Below are 22963 nucleotides of genomic sequence, written 5' to 3'. Positions count from 1 at the left end.
GAGGCAGCGGTGATTAACTGCTGAAACATGTCAGGAAGGAAGCCACGGCTGAAACGGGAGGCCAGGAGCTTGTCTGTTGGGCATCTCCCTTCGACCTTAAGGACTCCGATAGCTTCGGCCACACGCCTTGGAGAAGACGCACCTGCTCCTGTCTACGATGCAAGGTCAGTCACTCCTTTTTCTACTTTTCCAAGCTCCCTGGCAGCTGTTTTTGGAAATGTTCCCACTCCAGGGGCTCAAGATGAATTTCAAAGGCTTGGAGCGAAACCTAAAGTTCAGCCAAAGAAAATTTCTTCTGCTCCTTCAAGCCTCAAGCAAACTATGCGAGATAGGGCTATGCAAGGCTACTGTGAACAAATTGGGGTTTTTGAAAGGCGTTTGCAGCAGGCAAAGAAATATGTGTCAATGGTTCAGCAATATGAGAGGAATTATGAGCATGAACCGGCCATATTGCCACACCCACAAGGAGAAGCCATATTGCCTCCTTCTTCCCCAAAGCCAAAGTCACGCCCATCATTGAGTGTCATGCAAGACGAATGGGAACCGGAGGCTCCTATGTCACATGATTATGGGCTGTCCCAAAGGCCATACAGAGCCACAGTGATGCCTGAAGCAAATGTTATAGCACCATCTACTGGTGAAGCTGCATTAAGACATGAATTGGAGCTCTCACTCTCGCAATTGTCTATGGAGGAGTCTTTGCTCAGAGATACAAGATTTCTGCCGTTATCTGAGGCTCCAGCCCCTGATGGTGCTAGGATTCCTGTTACTGTTGCTTCTCCTGTTAATATTGCTTCTATGCAAGCCCCTCTACCTGGCAGAACACAGCCATATTTAACCCACATGCAATTGCCACTGGGTTCTTATATGCGAAGGCCAGTGTCATCTGCAGATTATGCTAATGCACCAGTCCAAGCGCCAGCGCCTCCTGCTGGCCAGGGTGGAATAGCAGCTCAAAGACAGGCACAGCCAGCACCAAGACTACCGGCAGCTTCAATGCAACTGCCGCATGTCCAGGCACAGACGCCACTGGTGCCCACTGCAGGTTATGGTCGGATTGCACAACCTGCACAGCCAGTACCTCAGTTGTATATTCCTCATCAAACACCTTCCATTGTACCACTGGCTGGTGATTCAAAATTAAAGAAGTCAGGACAGAATTACAGGGCATGGGTCAGTGAGGTTGGACTTTTGTTACGCAGAGAAGGTACTCACATGATGGTGTTTAATCCTCCTGCCCAGCCATGGACTCCTGACATATGGGACTTGGATAATAGAGCATGCACAACATTATTGATGTCAATGGACATTGAATTGCAGCTCACGTTTTCACAAGATGCAACTGCCCAACAAATTTGGACTCAGTTAGAGGCATGTTATCGGCCTACATCAATTGAGTCTACATGTTTGCTTTTGTCTGAGTTCCATGGTTCCAGATTAAAACCTGGTGAACATATTGGAGCACATTTGACTAAAATGAAAGGTATTAGAAAAGAACTGGGTGAAAAAGGCTATCCTATTGATGATTTTCAAATGATCAGCATTATCATCAATTCTTTGAATCATAAGTGGAAAGATGCTATTTCCAAGATTAATCAAGTGCCTATTGCTCAACGCACAGTGGATCATGTATGCAGAATTTTAGCTGAAGAAGAGGCACTTATGCAAGCTGCGCCACATTTAAGGGAACCACCTGCATCAAGAGCTTCAGCGAGGCGTGCCTTCCGTGGAAGGACCTACGTTCCAAGAATGCCAAGATGCTACATCTGCAATCGTGTGGGACATGCCACCCGGGATTGTCCCCAACGAGTTCCAGCGCCCGTCACATACCAGCCCAGAGGAACAGATTCCAGAGGAGGCAGAGGTAGAGGCGGACGACAAAGTCGTGGTCGTGGTTCCAGGCGTGATTCACAAGCTCCACTTGTCACATTGGTTGTGACCAACGATCCACAGCCTCAACCAGAGTACGACAGACGACTTCTTTGGACTTTGGACAGTGGAGCAGCATTACATGTTACCTACAGAAAAGAGCTTTACACAGAGATGCACGAGCCTGAACCTGAACTTCGTGAACTTTACTCTTTTTCCAATCATCCTGTTCAGGTCATGGGAAAAGGAACTGTTTATATTGAAGAGCTCGGTGCTCTCATTCCAAATGTTTACTATGTTCCGTCTGCCAGTAGTAATTTGCTTAGTCAGAGTCATTTGTCTAGGTTTTCTCATTTTCAGGTCCACCATCTTGAAAAAGCAAGTTATATAGTCAAAGACGGAGATATTGTTGCTGAAACCGTGTTGATTGGTGGTGTTTATTATGTAAAACCAAAGTCTAAGCAGCAAGAGCAGGCAAGTATACACGTTCCAAAAAGCACAGGCCCAGAGAGAGACGTCCCAGAGAGAGATCCTGTTGCTACTCCAAAGGTTCCTAATAATGATAAAAATACAAAAAAGACACAGGTTGCTCACAGCAAGCCTGGGGTTCCTAACAAAAATGCTAATGTTGAGAATTCACTAACAGGTAAACCTTTGCATTCCAGGTGTATCCATAAGTGGCACAGAAGATTGGGTCATGCCAGTTTCCGTGTTCTGAAGAAGATGCCAGAGTTCGCAAGAGGTTTGGATCTAAAGGGGTGTAAGGTGTTCTTGGACTGTGCTGTCTGCAAGAAAGCCAAATCCAAGGCAGCAGCAATTCCAAAACGCGCTACACGCCTGTCAACACGCATTTTTGATTTGGTACACACTGACATAGTTGGTCCTTTTGCACCAACACTTGGTGGTAAAAGATATTTCTTGACAATCGTTGATAATTATTCTAGATATGGATATGTATATCCTATGAAAGAAAAATCTGAGACCTTTCAGATCTTTAAAGACTTTGCTAGTCTTGTCTATACCCAATTCGAGGTCAACATTGCCAGAATCCAGAGTGATCGCGGTGCTGAATTCATGTCTCAGCGTTTCCAGGACTGGATGCGTGAGAATGGGATAGTACATCAGACATCCGCTCCTTATACTCCAGCTGAAAATGGGGTGGCAGAACGCAGAAATGGGGTTTTGCAAACCATGATGCGTTGCCTCCTTGAAGATGCTAACCTCAGTCTTCCATACTGGGGTGAAGCTATCAAATATGCTAACCATATCATCAACCGCACTTGGAGTAGTGTGATAAATCAGACCCCTTATTTCATGTTGTATGGACACAAGCCTGATCTCTCACATCTCCATATTTTTGGTTCCTATGCTATGGTGAATATTCCTTTAGCCCAAAGAAAGAAAGGGGGTCCTGCAGCAAAAAGGATGAGATTTATGGGCATTGATGATAATTCAAAATGGAGCAAATACATTGACTCTCATGATGTTATTGTGGTTTCACAATCTGCTATTTTTGAGGAAGATGCTGACTGGTCCAGGATTCATTCTAACGATCCTGGAGTTTATTTTCCTAGAGACGATGTTGCTGATGCCACGCAACCTGATGATCAAGATTCACAGGATATTGTTCCTTCCACGAGTTCTTCTCAACCTACTGTTCCGTCTTCGCAAGCCGCTGATGTTGCTGCTGGCGACGATGATGAAGACGAGGACGACACAGAAGAAGAATGGACGGTTGACCCAAGACGTTCCAAGAGGACCACAAAGGGAATCCCTCCAAAACGGTATTCGTGGCAAGTAACAAAAACACCTGTACCTTTGATTTGTAATGTTACACTTCCACCTGAGAAGTTCACACAGATCAAACATCTTCCTGAATCAGAACAAGATAAATGGTTTGAGGCAATGCAGGCTGAAATGGACAGTCTAAAGAAACTTCAAGTGTTTACGCCTGCAAGCCCTCCAGCAAACAAGAAAGTTATTGGTACTCGATGGGTCTACAGGATCAAAAAGAAGCCGAATGGTGAGTCGTTGTACAAGGCCAGACTCGTAGCCCAGGGTTTCGCTCAACGTTATCCTGAGGACTATACAAATACATACTCACCCACAGTGCGGACTGAAAGTGTGAAAATTGCTTTAGCCACTGCAACTATCCTTGGCCTGGAGGTTTTCCAGTTCGACGTTGAAACGGCTTATCTACACGCTGATCTTGATGAAGAAATTTACGTCAAAGGTCCTCCAGGTTTCCGACAGCAAGAAGGGGATACCTGGTTTCTACACAAAAGTCTTTATGGTCTGAAACAGTCTGGTTTAATGTGGTACTTATGTCTTTCTGACAAACTAAATTCAATGGGCTTTATTAAGTCCGAAACAGATGAATGCGTGTTTACCAAAAGATCCGGTAATAGGTATGAGATAATTCTTGTTTATGTCGATGATATTGTTTATATTGGTCCAAATAAGCAGATGAGTGAGGTTTTTGCTAAAGCTTTACAAAGGTTCTTCACACTGAAGTGTTTAGGGTGTATTAACACTTATTTAGGTGTTCAAATTGCCAAAACTCAGAAGGGGTTTAGTCTCACACAAGAAGAGAAGATTGAACAACTGTTACATCACTGTAACATGGAGGACGCTAAGCCTGTGAGTATACCCATGCAAACTGATTTTCACATTTTGGCACATGAACCAAGTCCTGAGTTCGAAGATCAAACACTATATCGCTCAGTCATTGGGTCGCTGCTGTATATTAGTAGTTGGACTAGACCCGACATTGCACTTAGTGTTAATCTTTTATCACGACACGTAGGCAAGGCAAAACAGTTTCATTGGACATGTGTTAAGAAGTTATTGAGGTATCTAAAACACACCAAAGACATGAAGTTGTTGTTGGAACCCACACATACTGACTATGCAGAGTTATGTTGTTATGCAGATTCAGATTGGGCGAGTGATAAGAAGTCACGGAAAAGTACATCAGGTTACATGATGTTCTTAAATGGATGTCCTGTTTACTGGCATGTGCGTAAACAGAATCTTGTTTCTTGTTCCTCTACAGAAGCTGAGTATGCTTGTGTGTCTGATGCATGCAATTCTTTAACCTGGTTTGATGCTTTAGTCACAGATATCTGGACACATCCGATTCGACCAATCACAGTGATGGAAGATAATGAATCTGTGGTTTATATTTCTGAAACACGTTTTACAGGTTCAAGGTCCAGACACATTGACATCCGATATCAAAACATAAGGCAACTGGTTAAACAAGGTTTTGTGTCATTACAGTATGTGCCTACACGTGATCAAATCGCTGACATGCTGAACAAACCACTTCCTACAGCCCAGCATGAGTATCTGCGTGAGAAGATGTGCCTTACTTGAGTCTTCACTTTGCTGACGAAAGAAGGGGAATGTCACTGCACTTTTTTTTTGTTCGTCAGAAAAGTTCATTTCTAACTGTACATTTTCCCCTGTTCTCTGCACCTGTTGTGATAACTTATCTGGTAACCATAGTGAATCCCATATGACTAGCTATGTTATGGTTTCAGTCTGTTTAGTGCGCATGTCTAGAGAAAGTTCTGGGATATTATCTGTATTGTTTTTTCCACTTTGCTGTTACTGACTGTTACGTTAGGATGTAGCCCAGCTAGCTCTGTATAATATATATTTAGTTTTTATATTTTTGTAAGTAAAAGGTATTTAGTAAGATTATGCGTCTTGTTTTTCTTGCCTTCCTGCAAGTGTATCATGCATTCTCTGAAGCACGGTCCGTCGCCCTCTACAAAGGTGATTTTTACCTTGACACAAAATTTGTGCTGTTAAGTCACAGTTAATTTTACCCCATTTTACAACCTTTCTTGCCACAGTTGTTAAGTGAATCACAGCAGTTGTTAAGCTAGTAACACGGTTGTTAAGTGAATCTGGCTTCCCCATTGACTTTTGATCACAAAAAGTGATCACATAATCCCGGGACACTGCAGCCATCATAAGTGTGAGTCAGTTGCCAAGCGTCTGAATTTTAATCACATGACCATGGGGATGCTGCAATGGTCAAGTGTAAAAAACAGTCGTAAATCACTTTATGCAGTCCCGTTGTAACTTTTAACTTTGTTGTAGGTTGAGGATGACCGGTGTAATTATAGGTTCTCAACTAGAATTGACGGAAGGAAGAAACAGGAAGAATTGGGGATTCTTCCCAACCTACAGCCTGCCTTGGTTCTCCAACACAGGAGAACCCATGCAAAGAACTGGAACAGCCAGGAAATCTCTGACATAGGGAGAAAAGCAGAACAGATCGAGGACAGATCATGTGCCTGGTAGAAGCACCACCAATGGTCACAATAAGTTGCTGAACTTGTTGATGGAGCACGAAGTCAGAAAATGCTCAGCTTGTTCCCAAATAGTGCCTGAGGGAAACTTTGTCCCTCCCCTCCCCCAACTCCCTCAACACACACTCAAACTCTAAAGCAGGGCAATCCACCATTTCAGGACAGCCCAGGCAGCTGAGAAAGGCAAGCATCTTTAATTATTTCTGATATTGTTACTTTCAATTTCCAGGCGTAAGATACTCTATATCAGTGATGGCAAACCTTTTAGAGACTGAGTGCCCAAAAACTGGCCCCGCCCCCACCTTGCACCCCCGCGCAGCCCCTCACCCTGCTCCGCCCCCTGCTTTGCCCACCCGCAGGGCCACCCACTGCCTCCACAGCCTGCTGCAGATCGCCCAGGTGGCCCAGCAGCACCATGGCAGCTAGACTCTCCGCCCGCACACCACAGCATCAACTGTGTGCCACAGGGTGCAAGAGCGGAGTCTTTTCCTTGTTGCCTGGCTGCCATGTCCTTGGCTGCACTGCTCCGTGTGGGCCACGCTCGAGAGCGACTCTCCGGGGGGGCTGCTGATGAGGAGGGGGCTGCAGGGGGAGGTGAGGCTGAGGCAATGGCGAACGTTCTCACTGAGAGGGCTCTGAGTGCCACCTCTGGCACCCATGCCATAGGTTCGCCACCACTGCTCTATAACTTTGAAGCTGTGAATGCTCCAACACTGGAGGTTTTTAAGAAGAGACTGGACAACCATTTATCTGAAATGGTATAGGGCAGGCATGTCAAACTCACAATGTCACATGACGTCACGCAATGTATTGCGACTTATTCCTGGTATAGGGTTTCCTGCCTGAGCAGGGGGTTGGACTAGAAGACCTCCAAGGTCCCTTCCACCACCACCACCACCACCATCATTATTATTACTGTGGAGCATTCTACTCTCGCAGACTTAGAGGCAATTACAAATTTCAAAGATATAGAGTACAGCACAGAAACTGAAGTTGCCAACTCAAGCCCTAGAATGTCCTATGACTGTTGTTGTTGTTGTTGTGTACTGGGTTCTTTGCAAGCAGGAGATGAGGCAAAAGAGTTCAGGCAGTAACATGCTTTATTGAATGACAGGAACTGAACTAGTAACCAAGGCTTCTACACAGCTATTTATACTGCTGGCCACTAGGCGGCAGCCAATAGGTTTGAAGGAACCTATTCCCTCCCTAGAGCCAACCAATGGTCATCCTGGAAACTACCTGTCTGAGAAGCCAGCGACTGTTACACAGACTCCCTGATTAAGCAATCTCAAACAGCATTCAAAGACACGTACAGTTCAAGTAAATCAGGCCCAATACATTACAGTTGTAACTATTGTTGGGCAGCCAATAAGGCAGGGCTGGTCCTACATCATACAGTGCCTTTACAATTGATATTTAAAGATAACACAGAACACATATCACTTTATGTAACTCCCTCCTTACAAGTACCCATAATCTTGGGAACAGAGTGGATTCAGCCGCATGACTCAGTTATAAGCTGGGAGCAAAGGACACTCTCATTTCCCTGACCTAAGTACCATTGTTTACTGGCAATGAAAGCTGACCCTGCCACCCCCACTCCACACTTGCAAGACAAGGGGGGAATCAGTGCTGCCAGAAAAGTATGGAGACCTTGTAGATGTATTTGGGGATTAAGCAAGAGCTTTCTTACCCCATTCCCCACCCCCATTCCCCACAGGTGACTGCACTATCAATTTGAGGCCTGGAGTCCAAATCCCAGTGAAGAAATAGTACCTATGTCTACTCCAGAGTTAGCCATCCTCAAGGAATATCTGGATGCCAACTTCAAAATGAGATTCCTCCACCCTTCCAATTTACCAGTATCAGAGCTCTCATTCTTTGTCCCCCCCAAAACAGGAAGGAGCCAATCTGAAAAGAAAGGGGGGACCCCAAATGCATACCGTTCATGATTACAAGTAACCATTAGAAACCTTTACCTACTCCTGCTTATCTCAGACCTACTAGACCAGCTACAAAAAATCTCTAATCTTGGAGACAAGAACAGTTCATCTCCAAGCAGAGAATTAGGGCGGGGGGAATTTATTTTCCTGTGCATTTTACTCAAGAGCAGTCAACCCAACAGAAAGGAATTATTACAGTTTCTATAAAGAGCTACTGGAAGTAAAATATTCCTTTCAACAATGGAACACCTGCTGGGAAAGAGCAACCCACTTGTCCATTTAGACCTAACCCTTTAGAGGTGCTGCAAAACACCAAAACTCTCATACCCCAACCAATCAGGTGGACACAATTTTTGTCTCACTTTGCCTTTCACATCTCATACCTCCCAGGCTCTCAGAACAAGCTTTCACACACCCTCTCACACAAGCTGAAGTCAGGTTCCTCAATCACCCCCAGCTGCAACCAAACAACTCTGAGTTCCATCACAAGGCAAATCAACACAAAAGGCTGGAAGAAGGCAAGTTGGTCATCTCTGGTTGGATTAAGGCACTGCAGCAGCAGGATGCACACACCAGGGCCTGGAAGGATGAACTCAAAGACCGACAAAATACTGTTTCGCCTTTCACAATGGCGGGAGGGCAGCTATTGCACAATGGATGTTTATATGTGCCTCTTCCCCTGAGGGAGGAAGTACTACAGCTGTGCCATGACAACAAGACAGCCGGACACAGGGAGATATTCAGAACCCAACAAAGAGCCCTCAGAGAATTTTGGTGGCCCTGCATCCAAGGAGGAATTAGGGATTATGTATTCTCTTGCCATGTCCAACAAGCCAACTTGGACTGTAGCCATTAGACATTCCCACTCCCAAATCCTGGGACATAGTTTCTCTTGATTTCATTACTGATCTTCCTCCAGCGCAGGGATATACTATCCTACTGGTAGTACTGGATTTATTTGCCCAATTGGCCCATTTCATTCTATCCAATGGTCTCACAAAAGCCCAAGAAACAGCTCCTAGGGGATTAGTCAATTATTTCCTAATAAACAGAGGAGGTAAATTTATTTCCAAATTTTGGAAGGCCCTCTTGCAATTATTAAATATTAGCATTCATATGTCATTGGCCCATAATTTTGCTTCCAACTGAGAAGGTTAACCAGTTATTGGGGCAGTATTTAAGATGCTATATTTCTTATCAGTAACTCAACTGAATGGATCTCATACCTCTTGAAATTGCTTACAACAATGCTACACACCCCTCTATTGGTATGTTGCCAGTCCAGGCAACATATAGATTCTACCCATGGATCTTGCCAACAACCAGAAACCTGTATACTTCTATAAAAATGCAGTACATAAAGAAACTATGGTACTAGAAATATTATCAGCCATATCACCATCTACCTTCCACAAAATAAACATTAATAATTGAAGTATAATTAAATTCTATATTTCCAGAGCGAAGTAGAAATGTCAATATTGTAATAAAGGATGAAGATGTCACTGTTGCTGTTCTACTTACATCATAATCAATATTTTTTTCAGTGGAAAGCGTAGCATGCACTGTCTCCATTTGCATTAAGTGCTGTATCTGTTAAATTAGATTGCCATAGCTTGATGGTCTATAGATCTACGTAACTATTATAGAAGTGCATAAAAAGGAAAGGGAGAACTACTAGGAGTAACTTCATTCATTATGTATGTCTATCAGGAAAATGAGGAACACATAGGTGAATTTAACCATACAGCACTGCACATATAGGCCATTGATATGTACACTATTCACAACAGTGGGATGATTTCTACTACTAGATGAATTTCTAAACTTCTCATGATTCATGTATTTTGTCTGATGTCAGCTGCCACGTCAATTCTTTCTTCCCAACTCTCACTTCATCATGATAATTCCTATAAATGCAAGATTATGCAAGAATAATAAAAAAAATCTGCAGTTCAAAGATACAAGAAGAATCTTTAAGACTCATCCAAAATTGACCTGGAATTTAGGTCACTAAGCGACAAACTCGTTAAGTAAGTCATTGCACCAATTTCATAACTATTTTTTTCCTGTCGTCATTTTGTGAATAGTGCATCACAGTGTCGTTAAATGGCTCTGGTTTCCCCCACTGGCTTTGCTTCTCAGAAGCAGCTAGGAAGATCACAAATCATGATCACACTGCAATCATCATATGTGCACCGATTGCCAATCACCTGAATGACAACGACGTGACCGCAGAGGTGGTATAATGGTTGTAACTTTGAAGATAGGTCATAAGTCACTTTTTCCAGCACCATTGTAATTTCAAATTGTTGTTAAAAGGTTATAAGACTACCTGTAATTGCATAATTTGGACAACGTGGATAAAGTGATCAGTGGTCACACTGATATGAAATATAGTGAATTCTACTACCAATGAATTTGAACCGTGTAACAAAAGTGAATGGCCTGTATCAGAATGCCAGACAACTACTAGATGGCAGCATTGTGCTCAAGAGTTTCCTGTATTGGTTAACCCAGAGGTCACCTTTTGGGCACCAGGGATCAGTTCGGTGGAGAGAAGTTTTTCCACAGACCAGAGGGTGTGCGGTTTTGTGTGCTTTCTGCATCTCACGGATGGTGCTTTGCTTGTTTGTGCGGCCTGGTTGCTGGCATCCTGCAGCCTGGTACTAATCCACAGACCAGGGGGTTGGAGACCCTGCTTTAAAGTATCATTTCCATTGGTGTTTTTAATATACTGATGGAATGCAGCCATGCTAGTTCAGAGAAAGGTTTTTATGCTGAACAAAAATTATCACATGCGCACACATATGAATTATGAGACAGTTAAATCTTTGAATCAGTAGAATGTTTAAATAGTCTTACAAAATACTTCATTTTGCAGCATTAATTTATTTTTGTATATAATAGAAATGCATGAGGTGAGGAATTCTGAGACTTGAAGTCTTCAAGTTTTAAAAGTTGCCAGGTTTGGAGAACTCTGTTGAAGAAAAGCAGGCAGGGATAGGGGGTAGAGTTAAATGTGCCATTAGTTTAGAGTCCTTCACAGCCACAAGTGATCTAAGTTCATTTCTCCTTGAATACCTTTAGTACCTCAAGTGCCAATTTAGTGCTGAGCATTAGTTGACTAGATTCTTGCATATAGGCTTGAATAAATCTTCCATGCTGCAATTTAACATATGGTCTTAATCCTTTGCAGCTGACAGTATCACATCATGGAAGAGGAAGAAGTTCTAACTAGATAAAATGGAAATAGATTTGAATATGGATTTAAAAATGTCTAGTGACAAGAATGATCTGGAAAACGATATACAAATGAAACAGGCTGATGTTTTAATAATTAAAAGGGATATACAAATAACAAACCAAGAGAGTGACTTGGATAATTTTCCTATATTGGATTCACAAAGTAGACCTCTTAAAGTTTTGAAAAACGTGGTGGGTAGTGACAAAGAAAAGAAGAAAAGAAATCAAGTTCTAGGACATTGTTTAAAGGGATTACATTACAAGATTGTTGTTTTTTTTATTAAAGAGTTTTACAAAAACAAAATTTTACAATATATCCCCAAATCCCTCCCACCCCAAACCCACCCACTTCCCCCCCCTCTTCCCAGAGCTAAATACAGGATTATAGTTACAATAATCATATTCTAAATAAAAATTATGCATAATATACAATTAACCAAATTCATAATGTGCTTTAACTCTCTTTTAACATAACTACCAACAACGTACCAATAACAATATCCCACTAAAATCTACTCATAAGCTAAATGGTACTTTTTAGTCCCATATTTGTTTTGAATATAATTTATCCATCTCCTCCAAACTGAAATATATCTTTCCTGTGAATGATCCTTCAGATAAGCAGAAATCTTAGACATTTCTGCAAGATTCGAAACTTTAAACACCCATTCTTCTACAGTGGGCAAACTATCCTTCTTCCAATATTGTCCCACCAGTAACCGTGCTGCCGTTATCATGTTCAACATCAAGTTAGTTTCTTTAACATCACAATCTACAACAATGCCCAATAAAAACAATTGCGGGGAACATTACAAGATTGTTAAAAGGAAAGGAAAGGAATATAATGTTGGTTTATTTGATGAAGGTTAAAGTTATTTCTGGTAACCTTTAATGGATTTTTGTTAATCAGGACTAAACAACAAAGTTCTAAAGCTTGGTCTATAGATAAGAGATGTGATCTGAGACAAAGAGACTGTTGTATTTTAAAAGAAAGGGACAAGTTGTTAACCATGTTTATATTTGTTGTGAGAAGGGGAAGTTATTTTTATTTTATTTTATTTCTTTGTTATCTTCTTATTTTTCATTTCTTTCATATTTTCCCTTTTGTATGTTTCCTTTCTTTACCTATTTTTATTTTTTGTAGTTTGCACTAGTTTTTACTGACATAACTGTAATTCTTAATAAAATTATTTTTAAAGATGTTATAAAAAGTTTTAAACCACCAGCATTTCATGTTTAAAACACCTGAGAAAAATCCAAAGAAATACTTTGTTAGTTAACTATTTCAGTCAAAATATTTAATTGCTCATAACAATCTATGTCTCTAAGATATGAAAATCAGAACTGCAATAAAGAACCAGCTCAAATACACTTCACTGATTACCCTCTTTTGAATATGTACCATCGTCATTTTCAGCTCCTAGAGACCACATAATTTTTTTCCATATTTTGAAATTAAGGTATTATATTTTTTAATAGTATACCCAGTATGAGTAAGAAAATATAATTTACTACAGGGTGGAAAATGCATGAATGCTATTGGGTCAAATTAAAAAAAACTACTCTTTTTAAACTGGGTCGACAGGAAATTAAGAAAACAAGTGTTTGGAAGACAGAAACCAAAAAAATATGTGAAACAATGAAATAGAAAAACATAACCACAAACATATAACCACAATTTAGCTACTCTGTGTTACTTTCTCTATTACAAATCAGTATTTCCTTTATATACTTTACAGTAATTCTGGTAATTGAATATTTTGACATGAATTGAAGTTGAAACTGATAGCATCACTTTTTTTAAGGTTAGTTCATTCATATTAAAAGGCATTAGTGAAGTCACTTGATATTTTTTGTATCAATCTTTGGCTAATAAAAATGTGATTCTGGAAACATGCCTATTTGCAAAGAATTTATATATTCTCTATATTTGGGGGTAAAAAAAATATCTACAAACTCTGCTTGACTTTGGAACAAGTATTGCCATTATGCCAGAGATGAACAAGTTATGGTCCACCAATATTGTTCAACATCAATTCCCACTGGCACTAGTCCAACTACTCAGTGATTAAAGATGGCAGATACTTCAGTCCGATAATATTTGCAGGACTGAAATTTTCTCAGCTGCAAATGGCAAACCAACAAGCTTTCAATTTTAATGATAGCATGTTATAATATATTCCAAAAGTTAACTAATGTGAGACACGTGGAGAATTGAGTTTTATAAAGCCAGATGAAAATAGTTAAGCAAACTGGTTACGGAGAATTCTAAAATTATGCCTAAGTAATAAAAGTATACTGTAGTGTAGTGTGTATATTTCATCTTAATGCAGCTAGGTTGAGAAGTACCTGTTGACCAAGTGTGAATAACTACTATCACTTTGCTACTATCACTACTAGTACCAGTGGTGGTATTCAAATACATGAACAATCGGTTCTCTGTGTGGATGCCGCTTCCAGAAGTCTATTCTGGGCCTGGGCAACAAACAATTAGCTACCGGTTCTGCCGAACTGGTGCGAACTGGCTGAATCCCACCACTGACTAGTACTAGTTCACTGCAGTCCCAAATATGAAAGATGTCATGCTAAAACATAAACACTAGACTCCAGTAAAACACCAGCAATGTTCCCTGATAGTTGCTTATACATGAATTTGGGTTCAGGACCTTTTACTTTTTTACATGCGACAAATACGCTCCGATGCAATCTGCCATTCTCTGAATTCAGAATAACAAACAGGATAATTCTTGTGTTGTCACATCGGTACAGTTAGTACGTCGAGCAGTAGTATAGGAAACGAAATGATATAATCCCCAGATTTATGGATAAAGCAATGAACTCAGGAAATCCTTCAATCCCTGTAATTCAGCTTTGAAATATACAAATATAACCAATCAGAATATCCGTCCTATTGGAATTACTTTCTCATTCCATCCCTTGACCCCCAGATCTCCTGGGAAGCAATAACTAACATTCCATTCCTTCTTCAAGGCTCTTCAATGAATGGCAGCTTCCATGCAAAGTGGCGACCTCCATGATAGCCACATCTTAAGCCACAGTGAGCTTTATAGACAATAACAAGCACCTTGAATTGCATCCAGAAGCCTATCGGTAACCAGCACAGCTGGCGCAGTAGAGATAGAGGCAGTCCTCGACTCATGACCACAACAGAGCCCAAAATTTATGTGGCCAAGTGAGATATTTGTTAAATGATGTTTTGCCCCCTTTACAACTTTTCTTGTCACGGCTGTTAAGTGAATCACTGCACTTGTTAAATTAGTAACATAGTTGTTAAGTGAGCCTGGCTTCCCCATTGATTTTGCTTGTCAGTAGGTCGCAAAAGGTGGATCACGTGACCCCGGGAACACTGCAGCCATCATAAATAGGAGTCAGTTGCCAAGCATCTAAATTTTGATCACATGACCATGGGGAGGCTGTAATGGTTGTAAGTGTGAAAAACGGTTATAAGTCACTTTTTCAGTGATGTCACTAAACAAGCTATTGTAGTTGAGGACTATTTGTATTGCATGGGCAAAACAAGCTGAACACATTACTACCCAGGCTGCTATTTTCTGTATCAGTTTTCAAATGATCTCCAAGGGTATAAAGAACTACAGTGAAATGCAGTAATGCTGATGTGAGTCAAGGACATAAGTGAAGGTCCTTATTACCTCCCATTTCAGAAACAGCCACAACTGAATTGTTCAAAATCCCTTCCAGCTACCTACGTCCTCTACCTATTTTTGAGCATAAGCTGGAAGTCCAAGAGGAGCTTCATCCTGAGGATCTGCCTATTTAGGGGAGCCTAACTCCATGCAGAGTATTATTCTGAATGCCAAATATTTGGTTTAATTCCAAGCACCTTGTAATGCATACTATACCCTGCAATATAAATACTGAACATTCATTCATTCATTCATTCATTCATTCATTCCAAATTATAGAATAATACCAAATTATAGAATAGCAATAGCACTTAGACTTACCACTTCACAGTGTTTTACAGTCCTCTCTGAGCAGTTTACAATGTCAGCATATTGCCCCAACAATCTGGGTCCTCATTTTACCGACCTCGGAAGGATGGAAGGATGAGTCAAACTTGAGCCAGTCAGGATCGAACTCCTGGCAGTAGAAGGCAGACTCAGCCTGCAATACTGCATTCTAACCATTGCACCACCATACAGATACCATATATCCTCATGAATAAAGCCAAGGATTTTAACTTCCAAAATACCCTCCCCCCCAAATTGGGTTCAGCTTGTCCACAGAGGGATTTCTCTGTGAGTATATAAGAAGTACTTTAAAAATACCCATATATAATTGTGTAAAAGTCGACCCTTTCATTTTTAACAAAGATAGCATGACAAATGTGTCACATGTGGATAAGATGAAAAATAAAACGTACAACATTTTTTAGGGGACAACTTATTTACAGATTGCACATTTCCCATGGTATTTTGGTTAAAACTTTTAGGGTTGGCTTAGATGCAGATGGGCTTATATGTGAATACATAAAAAGGTAAAGGTAAAGGTTCCCCCGCACATGTGTGCTAGTCGTTTCCAACTCTAGGGGCCGGTGCTCATCTCCGTTTCAAAGCCGAAGAGCCAGCGCTTGTCTGAGGACGTCTCCGTGGTCATGTGGCTGGCATGCAGAAATTTTATTTTTACTTCCTTTCTCTGGGAAGAATCCAGAGAAAGAAGTATTTTGGGGAATATTAAAAAGGCAGAATATATTTCCCCAAAGGATCTTAAAGGCAGAAAAGCAAGCCCAGTTTTTCTTAATAACCCCAAGCAGAAACTCAGCAAAAACCAGCTTTTAGAAATGCAGATGTAATAAATTCATTCAGAAAGGTTGGAGCCAAGAATCTAGAAGCTGAAGAAATTAGGAAGACCAAGACCCCTAAAATCTATGTACCCCACCCAAACTCTAAAAGACATGACCTTTGGGGACATAATAGGATTAACCCACCAATACCAAAAGGGCACACTCAGACTCAGGTCAAAGTACATGACACAGGAAATACAAAGCCTCAAACAGGAATAGAAAACAACCTCAAGAGCCCCAGAAGGTATAAAAACCCACCACTCTCTGCTACATATGGTCAGCTTTCCCAAAGCCATCTTTCTATCTGCCCCTCCTCTTCAATAAACTACAACCTTCTTTCTAAAGCAGTCTCCATTTCGTTTATTCCCAGCTTGGACTGGACCCTGATGAAGATTTTTCTTTCAACAGAAGCATGAACCAAATGTATGCCCTAAGACAGAAACTTGAATCATACCAGTTTAAGATATGATGCACTAACACAACAGATAAGAAAAAGTTAAGTTTCCCTTTGTATTTGTATGATGTTGCTTGCCTCAAGATATAATCCCACTCTCTCTGTCTCTTTCTCTCTCTCTTACAGTACATTTTCTCACCATCACCACCATTTATTTCTTTACAAACATAGGAGAATGAGAAGAGGTGGGTGGAGAAGGGGGATGTGAAGTGGAGATAAAATACTAAGAGAACATGAAAGTAGAAAGCACTTTCTACTTACTGTATACCATGCCACTACATACTTAAGTATTCTAGTATATTATACTGTAAAGCAGTGATGATGGGAAAGCAGTATCCTAAACATACAGAAATCTGTACAATTAAATTTAGCAAAGGGAAAAAATAAAAACAAGACCAAAGACAATTCCCCAAGAAATGTATTAATGTATAAACAGAAAGAAGGGACTTCACTCAGAAACACAGTTGCTATTACAAAGAAGCTTTTTGATCTATATTTCCCTCCCAGGTACACGATGCAAAGTTGTGTTATTTTACACAAGGACAAAATCTAGTTGGGCCACAACCACTTTTAATGACAAGGAAAAGGTAAATAGGCTGAACAAAGTGATCGAGATATGGCTCATTTTAGGAGTAAAATCAATTAATAAAAAAAAATCAATGGCAGATTTTGCATTTCAAGTTGGCAAAATAATGTATCTGACCTACTGTTTTGTGAAGTAAAAATCTAATACACAAACAAATGACATGCCAAAAGTATTTTATTATGAAATAATAAAAAACAAATACTTTACTTTAAAACTTCACTCAGAATTGGGTTCCCTTTGCTCATTGCACATATAGAAAAGAGAAAATCCAGACGCTAAAGCATAAAATGGTTCATCTAAAACAGGGGTCCCCAACCCCTGGTCCATGGAAAACCCCATCCACAGGATGCAAGCAGCACACAAAACCACACACCCCTCTGGTCCGTGGAGAGTCTATCCACGTAACCTGTCCCTGGTGCCTAAAAGGTTGGGAATCTCTGATCTAAAACTTAATACTAAATGAATAACGCCTGCTTTCCTCATCAATTATCTTCACTGTACCATTTGTCCCTCCAGAATGGCCTGGCACAAGACACCAAACTATCTGAAAAAATGGATTTTTCCATCTCTTGGCTAATGTATGACAAAGTGAGAACACAGAAACCCTTGTTGCCATTATGAGGCATTACTATGACCCAAATAAGTCATAACCACTAGAAAGAATCTCAGCCACATTATCAACTCATGATGTCTCCCAAAAGAAAACTTTTATTGTATTTGTAAGTATCTTAAAAGTCTTAACTCCTGAATCCAAACTTTAGTTTTAAGAACTAAGAAGATTTTAACATTCATGACTGAGAGTGGAACGCAGGTTATAATGGAGTCAGAACGAACTCTGCCAACTCCTGCTTTGTCAAAAACATTTCAGATCAAAGGAGCCAAAATAGAGCAATAACTTAAAATAGTTCTTAATTAATAGTTACTTGCTTAATGCAAAGAGCAAAAGGAGTAATGAATTTGGCATTCATGTAATTATTCAGAGATGCTGCAACAATGACTTTAATTCCATGAGATGAAAGAAGGGTACTAGGGAGTCTTCACACATTAACTGGTGTGAAAAGTGCACAACACTATACAGGTAGTCCTCCATTTATAATCACAATTAAACCCCAAATTTCCATTACTAAGAGAGACACTTAAGTGAATTCTGCCCCATTTTACGACACTTCTCGCCACAGTTGTTCAGTGAATCACTGCAGTTGTTAATAGCATGGTTTTAAACTGAATCTGGCTTCCCTGTTGAGTTTGCTTGTTAGAAAGTTGCAAAAGGTGGTCACATGACTATGGGGAATGCTACAATGGACATAAGCGTGAAAAGTGGTCATAAATCACTTTTTTCAGTGCTGTTGTAACTTCAAACTGTAACTGAATAAATGATTGTAAGTTAAGGAATACCTGAATTGAAATTTCAGGTCCAAAATATCCTAATTAGCAAACCTAATATCCTAATTAGCAAACCACCTAAGGGATAAATTGTACACCAAGGGTCAGCTATCGCTCAATATATACATGGTGTAAATAACAGCCAGCAACAGAAGCAGGCTAAATTATTATTTTTTTTATTTTATTTTAATTCCATTTATATCCCGCCCTTCTCCGAAGACTCAGGGCGGCTTACAAGCTTAGCAGTAGCCTTCATTCTATGTATATGCCTGCTTATTAGGGCTTTCACACACACCCCAAGCGGCATTATTACAAAGTCATCTTAATTGCCCCCAACAATCTGGGTCCTCATTTTACCTACCTCGGAAAGATGGAAGGCTGAGTCAACCTTGAGCCTGGTGGGACTCGAACCTGCACTAATTGCAGGCAGCTGGTGTTACTTAAGGAGGCATTAGCCCACTGCTCTACCAAGGCTCTTATTATAATTAACTAGTAACATTTTTGCTGTTGAAAATATGGAATTTAACTGAGGTTGGTGAAATATTTAAAAGTTACTTCCCTTGATTAAAATCTCACCTCCACCAAAAGCTTTCTGAGGTGAAAGAGAAAGAGGTAGCAAACATCAGTTCTTGACCCAGAACATCTGCACTCAGGAAACTGAACAAAGCAGCAACACTCTATGTTGTTTCTCTCACACTACCATTTCAGTCAATTTTGAAGTCTGCAGCAAAAGCAGAAAGACCAAGTAAGCCAATCATAGAACTTCCTTATAAAAAGGGTGGAACCGTAGCTTTACAGAATATGCTAACAAATTCATTTATTTATGTCAGTTTAATCCTTAATACATTTAGGGTTTCACCCTACTGCAGGCATGTAAAAAAAATAATCACAATCCATATGGGATACTTTCTGGGGGAGGACAGCCTTCTGAATCCCTTCTAGACATCTGAAATGACTCTTTGCTAGCTCAAACCATCTGTAAGCCTCATGAATTTTGCCATAACACAAAATCTATTTTTCACGATGGGCCGCCTTCCCCAAAGCATCAATAGCCCCATTATAATTGGGCATTCAAAACAAACTCCATCCAGCTGCCACATCCAAATGTTAAAAATGTGCTGAGGAGCTCCCATCACACAGCAGCAAGAGCTTTTGACAGCCGCAGTCCTCCCTTGCAATCAGTCCTCCCTTGCAATCGTCTTAAGTCAGCTGTACCTATAGCAGTGGTGGCGAACCTATGGCACGCGTGCCAGAGGCGGCACTCAGAACCCTCTTTGTGGGCACACATGCCATGCCCCGGAGATGGCAGCCATCCCTCTTCAACCAGCCGTCCGAGGTCCCATGTGGTGCATCCCGGCACAGCTGGTTTCCCTCCCCCCCCCCCGTCCCATCCCTCCTGGCCTCTCATGCTGTCCTTTTCCCAGGCATGACCCACTGCATCACCTCCTCAGCTGTCGGCCAGCTGTCCAGCTCAGAGGTGGCTTGTCTGAACTGCTGGCGGTGGGCTACGGAGCCCCAGAGTGCATCGGTCGAGGAGCCGGCAGGCTGTGGCTGCTGACGGACACCGTCAGCCCCCATATGCTCGCTGGCCTCTGTGTGCGGGGGCCGGTGGTGTCAGGCAACAGCTGCCCCTGCCTCACCTTGCCCCGCAACAATGGCACCCCCGCCCTGCCTCGCCTTACCCCGCAGGACAGGCCTCCTGCCCACTGCCCCTCCTGCCAGAGACCTCCTGGATCTCCCCCAAACCAGCCCAGCCCCCAAAGGCGTCCCTCCCCATGAGCAACATAGAGGTGACCATGCCCACCTTGGCCACACCCACCCAGTCTGCCATGACCACCACAGCCATGTCCACCCAGTGGGCCATGCCCGCACGGCACCCAGCAATAAATAAATGGGGTTTAGGTTGCAGTTTGGGCACTTGGTCTCTAAAAGGTTCGCCATCACTGACCTATAGCATGAACATATATGAATCTCATGGTACATTATCTCTCTCAAGCTCTTGCCAGCCCACATGATAAACTGTCAATTTAACCCACACTTATCAAGGCAAATCACTGGACACAGCCTTAGATCTACCTGACTTCATTAAAAAAAAAAAGCTCACACAAACACGAAGAATTAACACCACTGCCATTAAGAGGTTTCGGTGCTGCACATGACAGGAGGAAGCAGGATCAAACCCAAACTGATTTGAAACCCAAACTACGTCATTCATTCCACCTGCAACGGAGTGGATGGAGAGGGCAGAGAAAGCAGCCCAGCACTTCCTCCGAGGCCTATAAACTAACACAACCGAAGATCATCATCTCACACATACATAGGCAGGCACATGAATAAACTTCGCTGCGAAGTGGGGGGAGGGGAAGCACAAAAGCAACCGCCGCCTCTATAATCCTTTCCCTCCAAAATCACAGCTGAAGCAAAGGTCGCAGCAGGGAGGCAGGGAAAGCAGGCAAATCAGCAACAGGTGTCTTTTCCATCCCCGTCCAACTCTCAAACCGTTCACGTTTATTTGGAAATCGGCTTCGGGGGAGGAAGGGGGAGGCTACATTCCCCCGAGTAAAACCATGTAACGGGGACGGGACTGCCCGGGGGGGAGAGAGAGAGAGAGAGGGAGGGAGGGGGAGAGGGAGAGGGAGAGAGAGGGGGAGGGGAGAGAGAGAGGGGGGGAGAGGGAGAGAGAGAGAGAGGGAGGGAGAGAGAGAGAGAGAGGGAGGGAGGGAGAGAGAGAGAGAGAGAGGGAGGGAGGGAGAGAGAGAGAGAGAGAGAGAGGGAGGGGGAGAGGGAGAGGGAGAGAGAGGGGGGGAGGGGAGAGAGGGGGGAGAGGGAGAGAGAGAGAGAGAGAGAGAGGGAGGGAGGGAGAGAGAGAGAGAGGGAGGGAGGGAGAGAGGGAGAGGGAGAGAGAGAGAGAGGGAGAGAGAGGGAGAGGGAGAGAGGGAGGGAGAGAGAGAGGGGAGAGAGAGAGAGAGAGAGAGAGAGACTGGCCAATCTGCATCCAAAGCTGCCCGGAGAAGATGGGGTCTCATCAAAGATGTTGATCAGGAAGGCAGGCAATCCGCAGCTCTCCTCCCCCCCCCTCCCCAAAAAGCGACCCTGGATTAAATACCTGGAGTGGTGCAATATTAAGAAGTCGCCAGATCTCGAACCTCTCTAACCGCACAACTGCGCCCCTTGCCAGACACTCTTCTCTGGCCGCCAGCTTGCCGCGAGGTCATTCAGACCAGGCTGCGCATCGCAGGCCGGGCCCCTTCCTTCCTTCTTTCTTTCCTTCCTCCTTCCCGCTCCCTCCCTCCCTCCCTCCCGCCTTCCTCATGCCGGCGAAGAGCCGCTTCTGTCTCCTGCTCGCCCACTCCCCTTGGCTTGGCTCCGGCGCCCGCTGCTTCCCCCTTTACCTGCTCGCCTTGCCTCGGCCCCGCAGCAGACAAGGCAACGCTGAGCCATGCCCAGGCGACGCTCGCCAGAGTGAGCCGACTTTAGCTCTGCAAGCGCGGCGGGGGAAGGGAGGGGATGATGAGGGAGGGGACGCAAGCGGGCGAGGGAGACACTCCCCGGGAGCAGCAGCTTCTTCTTTTCCTTCTCTTCGGCGTTGGGCGGCTGAGGGGAGGCGCTCCGTGCAAGCTGTCAGTCAGTCGGCGCGCTCGGCCCTCTTTCCTCCCCGAGCGGCCACAGACGCCGCCTCCCTCGCTTGCCAAGGGGGCAGCGGGGCGGCCTCCCCTCTGGAGCCGGGGCGCGCGTTTTGCTCCTGCCGGTGGCGGGCTGGTCGCGGCGGCTCAGCCCAGGGCGCCACGTGAAACGGGTCCTGCAAGAAAGCTTGAACGGATTCTGGCCACCCGCGCCAAGAGAAGTTGTGAGAAGGCTCGCTCGTAACGTGGGGGGGGGGGGAGGACTGGATGTGGGGAGAGAGAGAGAGAGAAAAAAAAGCAAATGCTGCAATCTAGTGCCAAGCTAGCTATGACGGGATATTAGTGTAACAGGTTCCTTGCCAGCGTGTGAGTGTGTGTGCAAGAGAGAGAAAGCATATTCGTGTGCTATGTATGTGTATTTCATGGAGGAATGGCCTGGGGGATGTGAAACCTTCCCACAGTTCAAACCTTTTGGTTTCTTTCTCTCTTGATATACACTACATTACCCACCAACAGGATATCTCCTATGTCTCTTCTAGATAAGCAACGTGGAGAAATTTAAGGCTATTCCACTAAAATGTCTTTCAGCTTTAAGAGTGGCTCAGGATATTCTAAATCAATTTTTTTTTAAAATACAGTTTTAATACCACAGGTTCCTATTAAATGTAAGCTTAAATATAACTTACATAGCCAGGTAACCCCTAAACAG

General features: G+C 42.9%; 1 protein-coding gene across 2 annotated transcripts in view; it reads right to left on the bottom strand.

Annotated features, from left to right (window-relative positions):
• The window catches only part of CYRIA (CYFIP related Rac1 interactor A), a gene marked incomplete at its 5' end in the record, with an annotated part of 97036 nt that extends 74812 nt beyond the window's left edge, over positions 1 to 22224 (bottom strand). Inside the window, one exon of one of the 2 annotated variants that reach the window (XM_081345014.1) lies at positions 22024 to 22224. Of the gene's footprint in view, positions 1 to 21737; positions 21791 to 22023 lie in introns of those variants that run through there. The other variant, XM_081345015.1, reaches the window with a different exon arrangement.
• Between the last annotated feature and the right edge of the window lie 739 nt (positions 22225 to 22963).

The sequence above is a fragment of the Vipera berus genome (genome assembly GCF_964194415.1).
Source record: "Vipera berus genome assembly, chromosome: 1".
Classification (NCBI taxonomy): Eukaryota; Metazoa; Chordata; class Lepidosauria; order Squamata; family Viperidae; genus Vipera; species Vipera berus.
Note: the sequence above shows the minus strand (reverse complement) of the source record. Positions and strands in the feature narration are given on the sequence as shown.